At 42.5% G+C, this 14,148-nt stretch overlaps 1 protein-coding gene across 9 annotated transcripts in view; it reads left to right on the forward strand.

Moving 5' to 3' along the window:
- Positions 1-14,148, forward strand: part of HTR1E (5-hydroxytryptamine receptor 1E) — a 35,874-nt gene that overhangs the window by 14,530 nt on the left and 7,196 nt on the right. The window contains exons 4-5 of one of the 9 annotated variants that reach the window (XR_010079221.1): positions 2,812-2,936; positions 3,231-6,409. The exons of 7 other annotated variants lie outside the window; for them this stretch is intronic. The gene's annotated coding sequence lies outside the window, so the exon portion shown is untranslated. Of the gene's footprint in view, positions 1-2,811; positions 3,023-3,230; positions 6,410-14,148 lie in introns of those variants that run through there. One more of the 9 variants, XR_010079220.1, reaches the window with a different exon arrangement.

Raw genomic sequence — 14,148 nt, forward strand, 5'->3', positions numbered from 1 at the left:
GGGGTTGTTTTGCGAATTGTTAACAATTACAGGTCACTTTTGAGATGGAAGCATCTTAGAATTTGTTGCAAAAGCTTTTTAAAAGTAATTCATTTCTTATTTACTCTGTCACCTGATCATTTCATGTGCTAATGCACTGAGAATGTCAAGCTGTGCTGATAAGAACAGTTTTCTTTCTATTTGTTGTTAGTTCTATGTAAATATAATTAAGGCAAAAAGTGTCTGAGGGGTGCCTGATCACATGCATTAAGTTGGCTCCCTTATTGCCTCCTAAGGCAAACAAACTCAGAACTGCAAGGTCTCTGGGAAAGACCCAGGGCTTAGGGCAGCACCTTCCCTGCCAGCCCCTGAGCCCACATCTGTGCTGGTTCTATGCAGGAAATCATGGAGAGTGACTCACTGGGAGCTAAATGTGTGTCTCATCTTCAGCATGGCAACAGATCCAGCACCTGCCTCTGGAAGTACTGTCATGTTTCATGTTAGGCTTGTGCTGAAGGCATTCTGAATTTAGGTTTGCGGCAAGACTCCAGCAGACAGAGTCCTGGGAAAACTGGGATTGGAAGATTTGGGAGTGATTATTACAAAATGTGTGTGGAAACTGAAATTTTTCCACAAAAATTCTGCCAAGAACTTCGTGTTAGTCTTATGAAAGAAAGGTATGGAGTGATATCAAGGGCATGTGTTCTGTCTATCTGGAGAACATGAACCAACATGAGAGCAAAGCTTCCATAAGCACAGGGGAGAGTGACAAGGGCACACTGAAAACATCCAAGATGCAGGGGAGGACATTTTTTGAACGCAAGTACATCTTAATGGTAAAACTTGAAATTTGCTAATTATTCTCTAAAGCGCCACAGGGAGCTTGCAGTATTCAGTGGGATTCTGGCTGGGCATGAGGCATCCAAAAGGTAGCTTCATCCATCTGCTGGAGGGTTCATTGTGTCAGAGACCAGGCACACAAAAGGGTGGCTTGATCCCAGACTACCTAGTGTTATAAATGCCAATCCAAAAGTCCAATTGAAAATATAATTTGGTTTATTAAAAGATCAAATTACAGAATTTTGGTAAAAACCCCCAGCAGAGTTACGTTGACGATGACCCGGGGAATCCTCAAGGGTGAACTGGGATGCAGTATCTGGCACACTGCTGCCCCCCCTAAGTTCATAAATTTGCCTCGTTAGGGGCTCGGGTTTTATACACTTTATTTTGCCCCTGGCACAAGATTTCCCCACAGTCTCTTTGTTCCCGGGACTGGTTATTCGAATTCATAGTCGTTGTTGGTCTGTTTAAAAAGATTTTCCTCCAGTAGTGCGAGGTGCCAATTTCGGGCTTCCCGTGGGTGAATGGAAACCAGGGTTTGTGAATGGAAAGGTATTCTTCTCCAGAGATCCTGGCAATGATGGTGCTCTGATAACTCTGCTGTCCACGGGAGGAAGGACTGATTGTTTATCTTAATGTGTCCTCTTTTCTGATGCCAATGAAGGAGCCCGGATTTCCCAACAATTCTTTGTCTTTTCCTAAATGGTAATTCTAGGGTGGTGCCTGCCTCAGGATTAGTAAATTCCAAGGCTGGCTGGAACTAAGGTTACATTTTCATATAACATATTTACAGTGGCTACTTATGATTTTTAACATACCATAATCCATAAGAACACAAATTAACATTCCATGTTATTTACACTAACAAGTACTCATCTGAGATACTCTCCTCCTGCAGAGTCGTTTAGGCAGTGGTCTAGGCATGCTGATGACCCCTACAAACCAGACTGGTTTTGATTAAGTACCCAAGAGTGGTTTCAGATGCGTGATATAAGACCTTTTCAGATGAGGAGTCTAGTGCAACTTGGTCAAACCACTCCATCACTACACCATATAATTTGAAGCATATAAGTTGACACTGTGTAATCCATCAGAGTTCATCTATCTCAACTAAAAATGACTTTTGTACATGAATATATGAAACTCTAATGCTGTCCCATTTTCCAGTTCGCATAAATTAAATGTGCTCAGTAAAGGACTGAGAATATATAAGTGAAAGGATCAACTCTCTGTCCTTTTACACTGGCAAAAGGTTGTAGCAGACTACAATTAAAAAGTAGTCATAACTCGTGCCACAAAAGAACCTCGGGTGAACACAATTAGAAAAAGAGAAATGATGGTATGTTTCCTCTGTATGATGGAACTGCAGATGGACAGTGAAGTGTCAATAACTTGAAGTGAGAGTGGCTGCTGTTGTTGCTATTTTTTTTAAGCTACTCCAACATCCTGTGCCAAATAATTTCAACAGCTTCCAGCTATGAGGAAATACATAGGCAAAATTTACTGCTGTAAGCATATATTCAAGAGGAGGATGGAGTAATTCTCTGTGCTAATCACTGTGCTGTCAGCACACTGTTGAGTTGTGAGTGTTTACTGGATGGTGAACATAGTGCTAGAAAAAAAACCCAGAGTTTTTCTGTTTACATGGCTTTTTTTTTACTAGTTTCACCATCTTAATAAAATGTCAGATACAGTTGCCTTACGTTGGTTTCAGCAGAGAGATCAACTGGAATAACCTGTCAATATAATAATGCTCACAAAGATGCAGGATTGAAGACAAACCATAGTAAGATTGGTAGTATAGCAGCATCATTAACCTTTTTTTCTTTCCAGCACTAAATTTTCCACAGACAAGAGGTTAGTAATTTTAACTTTGATTGAGGACTGCTATTATCCACTCACAGCATGTGGGAGCAAATAGGCACTTGGATAAATCACTAAAAAGAAAACCACTTAGCATGCTGTTTCCCTCAACAACACTTTTTTGTGAAGGTGCAAGGCTGAATGCTGCAGTGAGAGCATGTGTGAAGACAGAAGCAAGGCTGCAACAACCCCCCAAGCATGCTCAAGGTCAGCCCCTCTCAAAGAAGACCAGAAGGTCACATTTGACTTAAAAGGTATTCTGATATGTTTAAAAAATTTAAGTAATTAAATAATTCAGTGAATGAAAGCCATCAGGATTCTAATGCGGTGTTAATGGGGTCTTTCAGAACCCATGAAGATGAGTTTCATGAGTGACTGACTGGAGGCATTAGCAAACTCATCCAAGAGTAATCATCCATTAAAGCTGAGTGCCTGCACTCACTCTTTAGTGCAGAGGAGCATGAGGAGCAGCACAAGCATTCCTGTTTGCAACTACTGCAATAGACACCTACAAATAACTTCTGAACTGCCTCACTTTCCTCCTGCAGGCACTCAGTCTCAGCCCTGCGGTGTGTTTGTCACCCTTCAGCAGCAGGTGAAGCAGACAGAGACTCCAAGCATGAGTATGCAGGAGGTCATCTTCTCTACAACCAGTGCTGCTCCAGCAGATTGCTGGGTGAGAAGAAAACCAAACTGATTTGCAATATGGAGTACTTCACACATGGTCATTGAGAAGAGCACAACTTGCTGGACAGTCTCCACAGAACTTCAACACCATTTTGGAATGGCCCACTGTGTCAGCGTGACAAAAGACAACTAGTCCTAAGGGCTACAACTGCTCCTTTGACAATGTTGGGACAGCCTCCAGAATAAACTTTCAGCTCCTACTGGCTTTTACTGGATGTAGCTTTGATGCCAAGGCCTCTGCAAAGTAACAGAATCAGAGGATGTTTGGAACGTTATCTGTGCTGTGTAGAATCCAGCAATAAATTATTCTAATACAATGGCCTAATCAAGTTAATAGAGCTTATAAAACTGTCTACTGTATTTCATCATATTTAATTTGCTGCAACGACCTGGATGTGTCCAGGTTTCAGCCTCATTTTTGCAGCCATCAGGTGCTCTGAGAAATGCTGTGCCAGCTGAGGAGTCTCTGTGTCACCAGCACCTCTGCATCAATCTACATCTGCAGTGCTTCCTGAGTATTTGGCTGCTTCTCATTTTCCATGATGGTCCCAAGTGAAGCAGTACCCTCACCACCATAGGGAGAGCCACAAGGGATGACCTATGGCCTGGTCATCCCCACAAAGAGTGGGGGTGCAAGAGGGAAGACCCAGCCTTTGGCCACCCACAGATACAACCTCCTCTGGGACATAAGCTTTGGGGTGGCTCAGGCTGCACAGAAGTTTGGTGCACCTCGCCAGGAATTTAGCCAGAGTTATCTTCCTGCTGTGTTTTGTGGTCTGTGAGGAATATGATGCACTACCCCAGCAGCCTGTCCTGCTGCCTGTGCCCTGTAACAGTGCTTAGCCAGGGAGCAGTGACTCACTGGTGTCCCCCAGCCCACAGGATGGTGGGACCTAGCTTTTCACAGGAGATAGGGCATCACAGGATGCAGTCCGTGTCTCTGTGTTTGGTCAGATGGGCTCACATGCCCCAGCAGGTGGCTGTGGCAAAACAGGTGTGTTGGGATGTAGGGAACAGATGTGTAAGAAAAGCCAGTTAGTTTAGATGCTGCCCAGATGAGGTGTGATACTGATGCTGCTGTCATTAATTTAACATTATTCATTCTCATCTAAAAAAACTTCCCTAGGTAGACATGGATATTTTATTTAAACTAGAATAAGATGAGACGTCTGGTTCCCACTTGTATTTTCTTATAATAAGTGCAGCAGTGGCTGTAATCATAGAGTCATGTAGGTTGGACCTCCAGAGGTCATCTAGTCCAATCTCTTCTAAATGTAAAAGGCAGATTAGTCATCTCCAAGTATGTTGTGCCATGTGAAGGGTCACATGAAATGATTTTTCAGGAGATTAAAGGTCTCTTGGGAAGGGGCAGCTGAGACATTATCCATCTCCTCATTGGGTGAGAGTGTTGATCTGCTGCAGTGTAGGAAGGCTCTGCAGAAAGATCTGGAGAGGCTGGATCACTAGGCCAAACTCAATTATATGACATTCAACAAGGCCGAGTGCCAGGTCCTGCCATTCAGCCCCAACAACCCCATGCAGTGCTAGAGGCTGGGGGAAGAGTGGCTGGAAAGCTGCCCAGGGGAAAAAGAGCTTGGGGTGCTGGTCAATAGCAGCTAAACATGAGCCAGCTGTGCCCAGGTAGTCAAGAAAACCAATGGCACCTGGCCTGTATCAGCAATAGTGTGGCCAGCAGGACCAGGAGGGTGGCCACCCCCCTGCCACACCTCGACTGCTGTGTCCAGTTCTGGGCCCCTCACTTTAAAAAGGACATATTGATACTGGAGCAAGCTGGTGAAGGGTTGAGTCCTGTGAGGAGCAGCTGAGGGAGTGGGGCTGTTCAGCTCAGAGAAAAGAAGGCTCAGGGATGATCTTTATCACTCTCTACAGCTGCCTGAAAGGAGGTTGTAGCCAGGTGGGTCTTTTCTTTTCCTAGGGAATCTGCAACAGGACAAGGGTATAATCTCAAGCTGTTCCAGGAGTGGTTCAGACTGGACATTAGAAGGAATTTCTTCACAGAAAGGGTTGTCAGCTTCAGAACAGGCTGCCCAGTCATTGTCTCTGGAACTGCTTAAGGAAAGACTGGACAGGGCGCTTAGCTCCATGGTCTAGTTGACATGGTAGTGTCCAGTTAAAAGCTGGACTCGATCTCAAAGGTCTTTTCTAACCTAATTATTTTCTGATTCAATGCCACCAAGAGTGCTGCAGCTGGAGACAAAGGATAATAGGGGACAGCCATTACATGTTTCACATTCACATGTCAGAGTCTGCCTCTGCCTCTGAACCTCCAATCTCCTTCTTCAGTGCGTGCAGGTGGTGCAGGGCCAGAACCACCTCCCAGGAGAAAGTGCCTTGGACTCACTGGTGAAGTCCTCAGCAGGACAGGACAAACAGAATGCCCTGAGCTCTGGGGCAGGTGTGCTGATAGGATGCTTCACCAGGGGTAGAGCACTCCTACCAGTCAGGATTCCACATTCCTTTGGATATATTCTGGTTTGGTGTCTTCTGAATTCTAAATTCCATATCATAAGTGGTACCATATAAGCCTAGAAATAAACCCAAATAGCATGACACAGAATCACAACAGCTCCTTTTCTTATCCCAAAATCTGCTCTGTTTCATTGGTAAAATGCCCTGGAGATTCCACTCTGTGAAGAAAGAATATTTACCTTGCCCAAGTTTTGACAGAGGAGATTTTTTTCATCTGGTAGGATTTTCAGAACCATCCTGTTCAGAATCTAACTCTGTCCAGTTAATGTCACCCAGGTTGGTGTATGTTTGTTTTTGAGACAGAGAAGTGTTGCAAGTGAGCAGTGTGCACATTTAACAAAGCAGGAGGGGTGTCGGGGCTGGTAGCCTGTTCAAACAGGATTAGTGGTGTTGTCTGTGTGGATGCTGCCCAGCATCTCTCACTGCAAGTAATGCTGGGCTGCCTATCAGCTGCAAAGCTGACAGAATCTAGAGGGGAGACAGTGGCTCTTCCCACGTGGGACCAGGAAACCTCAAATGCTACCTAAGTGTTCTTCCAGCCCTTTCTGGGGTGAGCAGAGATCGTGCAATGCCCTTTCCTTTTGTAACCGGGGGGGCGGGGGGGCAGATGAGTCAGCACAGCTGTGGCATTCATGATTAGAATTCAGATTCTCAAACTGATGAGGATCTTCAGGTTCATGGACTTTCATTAAGTATTTAAGGAATAACATACTGGTTGTCCAATTTCACAGTAATTGTGTAGTACAAAACATACATGATGCACATAGTTGCAGTGCCTGTATGAGTTAGAATGTATGTATGTTAGAATGTATGCTGCTTTAATTTTATAGAACTGATGATTTTTAAAACACTTTGCTATGTTCACCTTTGATCTCACAATAAGTTCTACCCAAGCCTGTATCTACCCAAGCTTCCTGAAGCAGATGTTTGGTAAAGCAAAAGAGACAAACATCTTCTGTCCCCTCATCTTCCCTTTAATTTCTGAGGCAGAGTAAATCGATGCTTTGCTTGTGCTGCTGATTAAAGTACTCTGGTTTAATCCAGAAATTAATATTGTTCTAGTGAGAAAAAATATATTTGAAATGCACATAGTAGCTGTGAAATATATTATGCCCTTAGAATCAGCCTTTGACTACTGAGAGAAGCACCTGGGGGAGCATTGAGGGGGAATTCTGGTGAATTCTTTTTTCTCATGACCCTGTCTTTGTTAGCATGATATTAATATCTCTTAATTGTTATGAGTATGAACTGCAGCAGCAAAATCCAACCAAGGGCAAGACAAATGGTCACATAAGCATTTTTGGGGCTGTAAGGGCTATGATATGCTAGTCATCAAAGGATGTTATTAGCATGAACCACAGTCTTCTGTGGTCAGTACATTCAATTTACTAAAGAAGGGGAAAGTATAAATTTGGTATATACAGTTTGTAGCTGAAAAACAGGGGCATTGCCCTTTTTCTTTCTACATCACACACACCAACTCCCACTATTTTAATGTGTACTACTTTCAACAGACTTTGATTCATGGTACTTTATTGCACCTGCTAAAGGACAACTCTTTGTAGTGAGTGAAATTTTGCAATTACTCCATATGTGCATTGTATCTGTGACTTAATTTTAGTGTGCCTACAGTTTTTGACAGAAAATTATCATTAATTCATATAATGACATGTCTGAAACAGCTGGTATTGAATTGTTTTCATAATGTTTTTTTGCTTATTCTGTATTTACATGATGCTCCAGACAAGTAATTAAAGTGCCAGTTATGTGAGCTTAGTGGCAACTAAAAGTCTCCAAAAGCAGACACATAATTTATTTATTCCAGGCAAAGGACAGAAGTAAACATTTTAGCTTGGTTGTGTGTATTGTAAGGGTTTCAAGGGGAAAAGTATGTCTTCATATGAAAGCTTCAGCTAGACATAGTTACTGCTAAGGTCCTGAATAATGTAACTGCAGTATCACAACAGTGGCTATTTTATTTGGATAACCAAAAAAATTGTTTGTATGTGCTGTCAGCTCAGTTCATGGCTCCCACTACCAACAACAAAATTCTGGAAATAAAAGTGGGAACTCTTTTTTTCATGGGATTTTTCAGTACCTATTGACCACATTTAACTGAGATTTTGGTTCAAATCACAGCTCAGGACCCAACCCCTAGAGCATTGGCCCTAAGAATGCAATGGTATAATGAGTTCAGTTCAGATACAAACTCCTACTACCATAAATGTACTGCAGCAACTTTGGACCCTCTTCGACTGGCAGACTGAGAGTGCATCAGGCCACCGTGGAAGTCAGAGCTCAGCCAGCCCAATATCTGAATGCCTCTGCCTCAGCAGGATTTGCACCTAGGGCTTGTACAAGTGTTTTCTCATACTAAACAGGAGTCTGTCCTTGACCTTTATGTTGCTGTACACCACATGTCAGTAATTCATTTCTCATGCACTTGCAGCAAGCACACTGCCCAGATGGAAATCCCACGCGCACAGTCCCAGGCAGCAGGCTCATGCCATCAGCCCAGTGCCTCTCACCAACATGAGACATTTTTCTACATGATTAAGGACCACAGCACCTTCTGCTACAGTAAAACTATTTGTTCAGTCACACAAAATTTTCCTTTCAAAGCAAGTCTAGAGCCATTGTGTGAGTCATCTCCTTTATTTTATCAGAGAGAAATAGGGTGTATATTCACTAAGACTTAATCTGAAACCTTTTTGCTCACAGTGGAAACATTTCCATTGATTTCAAAGGATCTCAGATCAAGCTTCAAGAAATACTGAGTTTTAGTCTGTCAGATTTGTTCATTTGAGGCCTTTATGAATTGCAGAGCAGTTGTGTACAGAACCAAGTCATGTGGAGATTAAATAAACTTCATTGACATCACTCTCCTGACACAGAATAGCAGCAAGAAACAAATATTGACTAGAAAAACAATGCATGTACAGTGACATTTAGCTTGTACAAAATGATAGTCTTCATATGAATGCAAATAGCACCATTTCCCCAGAGCTGAATAAATGATAATCATCAGTAAATATTTGTGTGTCTTTGACATGTCTCTAAGCACCAAGATGAGAAATTGAGGTGGAAAATACATTCGCAGGTGAGAATTCAGTGCAGATTTTTCTTAAATTTTCTCTCTCAATGCATTTGGGAGATCTTGAAAAGCAGATGCTTCCCTTTCTAGTTAGTGACTTAAATGCAAAGCACCAGAACTACAACAGACCATAGCACACTCAGTTCCTGTCAGTAGTTTTCTGACCCTGCCACTCATGCTGTGCTACATGGCTGGGCTCCAAGCCTGAGAACACTCCTCAGAAAGAAACCCTAAAGCAGCTAATTAATTTAGGAGCCTCATACAGATACTCAGAAGGGATTTATGCACCAGGAAGCTAATGTTTAACTATCTTTATATGAGAGTTAGAGATTTTATGGACCAGGGTTGCAGCTACTTACGTGACCTAAGCATCTTTAATAATGTAGCACCTGTATAAAGTACATGCAGAGACTTTTTCTGTGTGCAAGGAACAATAGCACAGTTCATCAATATAAGCTCGGGCTCTCCAGTTAGCAGAGAGAAGACTGAGGGCCCAAAGCATTACAGTAGAGGTCTTTAAAGCCACAGGTGACACAGGAAATGTGGCTAGATGGCAACTGTTCAGCATAGTGAACGAGTCTTCCCTACAGGGTTGCACTCCTAGAATCACATTTAGGTTTGCTTCAAACCATAAAACAATGAAGATTAAATAGGATTTCAGGCATGTGCCTGGGCATGATAAACCCAGTTCATGGGCACCTTACAGTGCTGCTGAATTGCTAGAACCTACTCAGCATTCAGGCAGAGTCAATCCCATTTTCTTTACATGGCCTCCCACACACAAACTGCATTTCCTTCCCTGGGGGTACTAGTAAATGTGGCATTGGACTGTGCCTCCCACCATGCCTGTGTTCAGTATGTGAAGTATTAGGCTTGCAAACTGTGTTGGGATCTTCAGCTCAAAGAAGTAAAAATAAGGATTATCAGCATGTAAGAAACCCCAGCTTTTCCCACAGCAACTCTTTGAAGTTGTATTGGACATAGTCCTCTTATTCTTCAGAGAAATTTTTAAGATGTTCCAGTGATGTGCTTTAATAGTTTGCAAATGAAACAGACTTCCTTCTAATGAAAGATTCTTTAAAAGAAGTAGTTTTCCAGCATGGGATTTTGCTCCAGCAAAATAGTCATGGTTTACAACAATTTCACAAGCTCTGCATGTTTTCTGTTCCAAAAGACCATGGGAGGAGAGTCACAACAAGGCAGTTTTGTTTCTAGTTACAAAACAAACAGAACATCATTAGTTCAGAGGATACTAAACTTCAAAATAACTCATATTATTTTAAAAGTTACCTAGAGGTCTATGGACCTGGAGTTACCTGGAGGTCTGTCGACAGTTCTTCCGTTCTCTACATAAATGCAGCCTAGTCAAGAATTTTTTTTAAGAGTAAACATTATTCAAAATGAGTTTGAATAATGGATTTTCTTTTCATAATCCTATTCAAAAGGAGAAACAACGATTTATTTTTACTGAGAGATTGCATTGCTAGTGACCAAGGGGACACTGAAATATTTTGTTCCTCGTTCCAGTTTTTAAAGTAAGAGCTTTTTCAGAAGAAGTAGAGTAAACTCTTCTCTTTTCTGAGTCCTCCAGCACCTTTTATGTGATTCTGTATTTCCTGTAAACACCAAGATGCTGTCTCTGCTATTCCCAGCTAAGAAACAGGGGATCACTTCACCAGTCTTCCAGTGCTGTGACAGCATAGTCTCTGCAGCTGGAATTACTGTTGTTTTGTTTGGGGTTTTTAAGGTGAGTGTGAGTATAGTTTATTTTGCTTTGGGAAAATGTTTCTGGGCGTTGTTATGGATGGATCTTCATCTTGGTTGCTGCTTGGCAGACTGTGTCATGACTGCAGGAAGAATTGCAGGCTTGGGGGTTGGGTTCACCTGCTCAGGACCATTCAGACCTTGTGTGCCTTCACTGTACAGTTAAACCTTATTAATCAGCTTCATGGATCTCTCTCCCTGGGCCGCTCATCAGTGAAGCACCATCCCAAGTGCAGTTTTTCTAAGGAGGGCTGTAAGTGCTGGTGATAGCACACTTGTCTGCCCTCTCCCCTTGCGAATTACAGGGAGTGATCTCGCCCAGTTTAGCTGCCAATATCTGATAGGGTATCTCATTATCCAAGCTGTCCTCCCACCTGTATTTTATCTGATTGCAGGTTTTAGTCATACAGTCAATGAATAAATAGTCTGAATGGAAGGGTGAGTGGTAGGATGTCGTTGAACCCTGGAAAGACTGGGGACTAGAATAACGTGCGTCCACACCAATATGGTTCTAAGCACGTAATCCGATTTATTCTGTGAGATGGTGGGTTAAATACAGACGGAATAGTTTACAAGAACAGGTGCATTCTGATAGGCAGTGAGAATACAGAAATATGTAAGCTATTGCAGTTTAAGGTAGCCACCGTGTCTTCCCAGTAACTGTTCTATGTTAGTGACACTACCACCTTAAGGCATCCTTAGTAGTAGATAAGTTTATCTGCCACTACGTATGCTGAACGTACTGAGGCCTGCTAGACCAGGCCTGAGGCCTGGTCTGAGGCCTGGTTTGAGGCCCAGGTGTGGATAGCTCTACCTTATGATACAAGCTATCCTCCTACAGTAGGAGGAAGGATTATGAAGGGCTCCGGGACCCACCAATACCCAGTGTCGACGCTCTTTCCTTTTGTGCCTGTGTGTGCCTTGCTGAACCATTCAGAACAAAAGGGAAATGCAGGGCAAAACGGCCCAGCCAAAAGCATCAGTGGGTCCTGGCAGCAGCACAAAACCCGGGGCAAATGTCCTCCCTTGAGATAGCCTCCTGTTCCACAGCAAGTGATTTGGGCCTGTCACCAGGTCTTTGAAGTTTTTATGTTTTCCTGAAGCATGAAAACATCCATAGCAAGCAGGGATCAGTGACATGGTCAGCTTTTTAAAACAACATAGGCTAAAAAAATTTTAAAAGCATTAAAAATTTACTTAAAAGAGAGGAGAGGGAATTTTGGTGACATATCATATTGTAAAAATGGATGTACAAAGTGAGGTAGGACCTAAAACACAGAGGAAAAGTCTTCTTTAGTACTGAAAAAATTTAAAAATACAAAGTTCGAGAAAGTCTTAACCACAAGTTTTCTAAAACAAAAAATTATTTAGAGAATAATGTCTCTGTGAGAGTGACTGCTAAGCATGAAGGTTTCAAGGGTCAGTAACAGGTACAGATTGTATTTTTCTTTCCAGATGAGAGGTTAAGTGTATAGGTTACACATCTTCCGGGCTTGGCTATTTACTAAATTAGGATATCACCAGGGATCAAGAGCAAATTTGCACTGAGAAAAGATCAAGTGAGAAGCACAGCTCTGGAGTTGTTAAATGCTGCTTCGAGGCAATCAAGCAAGCTTGCTGCCTCTGTTAATACAGATGTCATGCACGTACCAGGGGAGAGCATGTCAGCTAACTTTAATCAGGTTAACTCACGTAACAGGGCGTCTAGCTGTGGGACTCAGGAACTCCATGACTGAGAATTTACAGTTTCTTGGCTGGGTGAATTAACCCATTCAACACTCCATGCTAATGTAACTATACTTCTGTACCCAAGCTAGCTTATTTCAGCACTTATACAAATGCAGTCTGCAAAACAAATGGAGACAAATCGAAACATCTTTTTGTTTTCTGTTCTTTCAGGCACAGATTTATAGTGAAAGAAGGTTTCTATCTCTGTAAGTCATCTCTGGAGGAAGAATAGGTACAGGGAGAAGTTCTTTCTGCCACAAGGTGGTGGAAAAGGCAGCACTTACATGTTTTGACTTGTAGTGTTGATGTGTAGGGTTGTACAACTGATTACTATAAATTCTACCCCAAATGATTTTGCAAGATCCAGCTACCCATCTCTCTTGGCTCTATGGTATGGCAAATTAGAGCCTCTGGTGCCTGTAAGTTAAACATCTAAGGACATAAGGTAGGGCATGAAAAGGGCATAGTGAAATGAACTACCAGGAATGAGGTGAAGTTTTCATGGGTATTTTGTGTAGTGTAAAACAAAAGAGACTTTTTACATGTATGATGCTAAGGGTCTAAAGGGATGTGATGATGAGTTTTAAAGTTGTTTTTTCATTTGATAGTCTCCTGAAAGCAAATTATTATCAATTTAGAGTGTTATTTATTACAAAATATTGCAACCAGAGTAGTGTGCTACTCTAGTTTTCTTATGAGAAATCTGTGTGGTTTACTGCCCCAGAAATTTTATTTATGTCTGACAAAAACCAGGGTTAAATCTGCATTGAGTCCTAGTTTGTATCAGATTGCAGCTCAGCAGCATCTTGCAAGCTTTCACTGCCTAAGATTTACTAACTTTCATATTGAAAGTAGATAAAAATGAGTAATCAGCTGTGAATAATAATTATACCACTGCTTGTGGGAGGGAGCATGGCTTGAAGATCATCACTAATTATTGTTTCTCATTTCCATGTGCCAAGATCTGCACCACAAAAGCTTTCCTCTGTAGTGTAATGCTGGTGGAATTATTTCTTAAAAAACCTGCAAAACTGCACCAAGAGTTTTTGGAGGCAGCACCTCCTCTCTCCCACCAGTTTTCTCCCAGGCTTCTAACTTAGGAAGGAAATCCTCCAGGCTGGCAAAGTTCACTGGGAAGGAAGGTAAAGTCTTCCTGATATGCAAGTGAGGATCCCCTTTCTGATGCTGAGGGAGTTAAAACATCATGGTCACCCTGGCATTTATCCTGGGCTCTTCAGCAAAAGAAACAGAGAACATCACAATATGTGACAAGACACAAATAACAGTGCCTAAGCACTGCTCTGCAACTTGACATTTTAGCAACCTCCTCAACAGAATTTAGTTTTCAATGGAAAATAAGCAGAGCTGTGAGGGCTCCTGCACACACACACACACACAGCTGGCCTGCACGAACACTTGGTTTTGCTCTTGCAAGAGGACAAGAGGACACATACTCACCTCTTTGCCCTGAGAAGGTGATAGGTAGCTTCCAAAGCCATCAGGCCTGGTCCAGGCATCGACACAGCAGCACCAGAGTGCTGCATCCCTTTGTCGCCTGGGTCCTGTGCTGGCTGGGAATAACCCAGTCCTCCCAGACTCCCAACAATGGTGTCAGGTTTGACTTATGCTCTGGTCTGAAGAACAAGTTGGGTTATTGCCCTGATTTTGGCTGTGGATGAGCAAGGCATACTCACTATTTCCCT

Source organism: Prinia subflava, chromosome 2, assembly GCF_021018805.1.
Source record: "Prinia subflava isolate CZ2003 ecotype Zambia chromosome 2, Cam_Psub_1.2, whole genome shotgun sequence".
Lineage (NCBI taxonomy): Eukaryota > Metazoa > Chordata > Aves > Passeriformes > Cisticolidae > Prinia > Prinia subflava.